At 36.6% G+C, this 5,744-nt stretch overlaps 1 pseudogene across 1 annotated transcript; it reads right to left on the bottom strand.

The window, feature by feature from the left end:
* Positions 1–815: 815 nt before the first annotated feature.
* LOC309957403 (small ribosomal subunit protein eS1-like) lies at positions 816–1,611 on the bottom strand (annotated as a pseudogene). Its single transcript has one exon. The product of its transcript is annotated as a small ribosomal subunit protein eS1-like (transcript).
* Between the last annotated feature and the right edge of the window lie 4,133 nt (positions 1,612–5,744).

The raw sequence follows: 5,744 nt of genomic DNA, 5'->3' as shown, positions 1-5,744 counted from the left end.
CAATGTTTGTTAGCCTGACTTTCTGTCAGTCTCTAGAAGAGAGCCCTGTCCAATAGAAATATAATGTGAGCCACAAAACTGAAGCACAGGTATAATTTAAAATTTTCAAGTTCACACACTATGGAGAAACAAGTGAAATTAATTTACTAATATTTTATTTAACCAAATGTATAAAAATATTATCATTTCAACATATAATTACTATAAAAATTATTAATGAGATATTTTAGTTTCTCTTTGTTTTGTACTCTCTTTAAAATCTGGTGTACATTTTACACTTACATCACATCTCAATTCACACAAGGCACATTTATTTTTAATTTTTTTTGAAATATAGTTGATTTACAATGTTGTATTAGTTTCAGGTGTACAGCAAGGTGATTCAGTGTTTTATATATATATGTACATTGTTTTATATATATGAACATAAAATATATATATTCTCTCTATATATTTACATATATATTCCTTTTTAGATTCTTTTCCATTATAGGTTATTACAAGATATTGAGTATAGTTCCCTATGTTATACAGTGGGTCCTTGTTGGTTATCTATTATATATATAGTAGTGTGTATATGTTAATCTCAAAGCCCTAATTTATCCCTCCTCCCCCCACCAGCTTTCCCATTTGGTAACCGTAAGTTTGTTTTCTATCAGACTAGACACATTTCAATTGTGAAAGAGGCACATGTAGTAGTGACTACTGTATTAGACAGAGCAGTTTTAGATTCTAGAACATACCTAGTTCTTTCCCTTTTATGAAAAAAAATCACAAATAAGCTCTTTTAGTTGTGACCATTAAAAGTCTGAATTTTAAACAGATTCTTGGACTGGTGACTCATATCCATCAGCTCATTCGACCTTAACACCTGTCTCATCTCCAGTAGCTTTTCCAAGAACTATCACCTTCACCATGAAGCTCCAGAGTTTTCCCAATTCAAATTTGGGCTTCTTCAGCATTTTTACTTTTCTAACAAAGAATCATGGAGCAGATAAATATATTGGCAAGCTTTTCCTATGCCTTTTCCAGTGCTGTCTGGAATCAATTTATTGACTACCTCTTTCAAGTCATTTATTTGTCTGCTCCTCTTGGGTCATGATTTCCATCATCTTCTTCCAGATTAGGAGGAACTGTCGGTGCTGGGCATAAGAGTTCTTCTGAATCTGATTGTTGCATTTTTTAGTAAAATGCACACAGAATAGATGAAGCAAATAACCATGGGTAGTCTTCATATCAACATGAACTTCAATCATGTTCTGCCATTTTTTGACCATGGAGCACATTTTGTCACAGGTAAGACCCATGCAATGGAAATTAGTTAGGCAGTTTTTGCCCTGAACATCCTCAATAATTAGCTTGAATTTTCTAAATGCAACTTCATCACTCTGCAGATCAGCAAGGCTCACTTCAAAAACATGACCCTTGAGGTCGTCAGATGCAATTTTGGTTGCTTGAGTTCTCATGATTAGTGTTTTCCCAATATTTCTTATATTGAACATAGCTGGTGCTTTCACATCATACCAATCTTTCTTAGAAAATGGGCCAACCACTTTCTTCTTGCCCCCTTTGGCCACCTTGTGTAACGTGCTTATTCTGGCCGACTGCCATAGCGCTGCTCAGTGTTCTCTCCCTTCTGATGGCCTCTACACCTGGAGGGTCCTCTGCTTGGATTACTCTTCCTCTAGCTCTTTTAAAAATATATACTTTTGGATAAATCATTGATAAAAGATTATTCACACATATAATGTGCAAATAATATGTAAATATTCACATATATATAATGTATATTCATAGTATAGAAATTAACATAATGCAAGTTTATTTCTTGCACATTCAAAGTCTAATGAAGAACACACGGCCCGCCTCAGGCTGGTGCAATGTCACTCCAGTCTCTGCGACCGCAGGCTCGCCCCGCATTCCGTACCCCTCCCTCCCCCCAGCCTGAGTGAGTCAGAGCCCCTGAATCAGCTGCTCCTTTAACCCCCTCCTGTCTGAGCGAAGAACAGATGCCCTCAGGCAACCTACACACAGAGACGGGGCCAAATCTAATGATGAGCCACGGGATCTGTGCGAACAAAGAAGAGAAAGGGAAATTTCTCCCAGCAGCCTCAGGAGCAGCGGATTAAATCTCCACAAGAAACCTGATACCCTGCATCTGTGGAATACCTGAATAGACAACGAATCATCCCAAATTGAGGATGTGGACTTTGGAAGCAACAACATATGTATATATTTCCCTTTTCCTCTTTTTGTGAGTGTGTATGTGTATGCTTCTGTGTGTGATTTTGTCTGTATAGCTTTGCTTTTCCCATTTGTCCTAGGGTTCTCTCTGTCCATTTGTTGTTATTGTTTTAGTATAGTTTTTAGCACTTGTTATCATTGGTGGATTTGTTCTTTGGTTTGGTTGCTCTCTTCTTTCTTTCTTTTTTTTTTCTTTAATTACTTAAAAAAATTTAATAATTCTTTTTTTATTCTAATAACTTTTTATTTTACTTAATCTTCTTCCTTCTTTCTTTTTCTTTTCCTCCTTTTTATTCTGAGCCATGTGGATCACAGGCTCTTGATGCTCCAGCCAGGCATCAGGGCTGTGCCTCTGAGATGGGAGAGCCAAGTTCAGGACATTGGTCCACAAGAGACCTCCGAGCTCCACATAATATTAAATGGTGAAAATCTCCCAGAAATCTCTGTTTCAACACCAAGACCCAGCCCCACTGAACAATGAGCAAGCTACAGTGCTGGACACCCTATGCCAAACATCTAGCAAGACAGGAACACAACCCCACCCATTAGCAGAGAGGCTGCCTAAAATCATAATAAGGCCACAGAAACCCCAAAACACATCACCAGACGTGGACCTGCCCACCAGAAAGACAAGATCCAGCCTCATCCACCAGAACACAGGCACTAGTCTCCTCCACCAGGAAGCTTACACAACTCATTGAACCAAACTTAACCACTGGGGGAAGACACCAAAAACAACAGGAACTACAAACCTGCAGCCTGCAAAAAGGAGACCCCAAACACAGTAAGTTAAGCAAAATGAGAAGACAGAGAAACACACAGCGGATGAAGAAGCAAGATAAAAACCCACCAGACCTAACAAATGAAGAGGAAATAGGCAGTCTACCTGAAAAAGAATTTAGAATAATGATAGTAAAGATGATCCAAAATCTGGGAAATAGAATGGAGAAAATAAAAGAAATGTTTAGCAAGGACCTAGAAGAACTAAAGAGCAAACAAACAGTTATGAACAACAAAATAAATGAAATTAAAAATTCTCTAGAAGGGATCAATAGCAGAATAACTGAGGCAGAAGAATGGATAAGTGACCTGAAAGATAAAATAGTGGAAATAACTACTGCAGAGCAGAATAAAGAAAACAGAATGAAAAGAATTGAGGACAGTCTCAGAGACCTCTGAGACAACATTAAATGCACCAACATTCAAATCATAGGGGTCCCAGTAGAAGAAGAGAAAAAGAAAGGGACTGAGAAAATATTTGAAGAGATTATAGTTGAAAACTTCCCTAATATGGGAAAGGAAATAGTTAATCAAGTCCAGGAAGCACAGACAGTCCCATACAGGATAAATCCAAGGATAAACATGCCAAGACACATATTAACCAAACTATCAAAATTAAATACAAAGAAAAAATATTAAAAGCAGCAAGGGAAAAACAACAAATAACACACAAGGGAACCCCCATAAGGTTAACAGCTGATCTTTCAGCAGAAACTCTGCAAGCCAGAAGGGAGTGGCAGGACATATTTAAAGTGATGAAAAGGAAAAACCTACAACCAAGATTACTCTACACACCGAGGATCTCATTCAGATTTGATGGAGAAATTAAAACCTTTACAGAAAAGCAAAAGCTAAGAGAATCCAGCACTACCAAACCAGCTTTACAACAAATGCTAAAGGAAATTCTCTAGGCAGGAAACACGAGAGAAGGGAAAGACATACAATAAAAAACCCAAAACAATTAAGAAAATGGTAATAGGAACATACATATCCATAATTACCTTAAATGTAAATGGATTAAATGCTCCAACCAAAAGACATAGACTGGCTGAATAGATACCAAAACAAGATCTGTATATATGCTGCCTACAAGAGACCCATTTCAGACCTAGGGATACATACAGACTGAAAGTGAGGGGATGGAAAAATATATTCCATGAAAATGGAAATCAAAAGAAAGCTGGAGTAGCAATTCTCATATCAGGCAAAATAGACTTTAAAACAAAGATTATTACAAGAGACAAAGTAGGACACTACATAATGATCAAGGGATCAATCCAAGAAGAAGATATAACAATTGTAAATATTTATACACCCAACACAGGAGCACCTCAATACATAAGGCAAATACTAACAGCCATAAAAGGGGAAATCGACAGTAACACAATCATAGTAGGTGATTTTAACACCCTACTTTCACCAATGGACAGATCATCCAAAATGAAAATAAATGAGGAAACACAAGCTTTAAATGATGCATTAATCAAGATGGGCTTAATTGATATTTATAGGACATTCCATCCAAAAACAACAGAATATACTTTCTTCTCAAGTGCTCATGGAACATTCTCCAGGATAGATCATATCTTGGGTCACAAATCAAGTACTGGTAAATTTAAGTTAATTGAAATCGCATCAAGTATCTTTTCCGACCACAACGCTATGAGACTAGATATCAATTACAGGAATAAATCTGTAAAAAATACAAACACATGGAGGCTAAACAATGCACTACTTAATAACCAAGAGATTACTGAAGAAATCAAAGAGGAAATCAAAAAATACTTAGAAACAAATGACAAGGAAAACACAACAACCCAAAACATATGGGATGCAGCAAAAGCAGTTCTAAGAGGGAAGTTTATAGCAATACAATCCTACCTTAAGTAACAAGAAACATCTCAAATAAACAATGTAACCTTACACCTAAAACAATTAGGGAAAGAAGAACAAGAAGACCCCAAAGTCATCAGAAAAAAAGAAATCATAAAACTCAGATCAGAAATATACGAAAAAGAAATGAAGGAAATGACAGCAAAGATCAATAAAACTAAAAGCTTATTCTTTGAGAAGATAAACAAGATTGATAAACCATTAGCCAGAATCATCAAGAAAAAAAGGGAGAGGACTCAAATCAATAGAATGAGAAATGAAAAAGGGGAAGTAACAACTGACACTGCAGAAAAACAAGGATCATGAGAGATTACTTCAAGCAGCTATATGCCAATAAAATGGACAACCTGGAAGAAATAGACAAATCCTTAGAAATGCACAACCTTCCGAGACTGAACCAGGAAGAAATAGGAAATATGAACAGGCCAATCACAAGCACTGAAATTGAAACTGTGATTAAAAATCTTCCAACAAACAAAAGCCCAGGACAAGATGGCTTCACAGGCGAATTCTATCAAACATTTAGAGAAGAGCTAACACCTATCATTCTCAAACTCTTCCAAAATATAACCGAAGGAGGAACACTCCCAAATCCATTCTACGAGGCCACCATCACCCTGATACCAAAACCAGACAAAGATGTCACAAAAAAAGAAAACTACAGACCAATATCACTGATGAACATAGATGCACAAATCCTCAACAAAATACTAGCAAACAGAATCCAACAGCACATTAAAAGGATCATACACCATGATCAAGTGGGGTTTATCCCAGGAATACAGGATTCTTCATTATACGCAAATCAATCAATGTGATACACCATA

The sequence above is a fragment of the Leucopleurus acutus genome (assembly GCF_964270905.1).
Source record: "Leucopleurus acutus genome assembly, chromosome: 2".
NCBI lineage: Eukaryota > Metazoa > Chordata > Mammalia > Artiodactyla > Delphinidae > Leucopleurus > Leucopleurus acutus.
The sequence above is the reverse complement of the archived record's forward strand: the minus strand, read 5'-3'. Positions and strand labels throughout refer to the sequence as shown.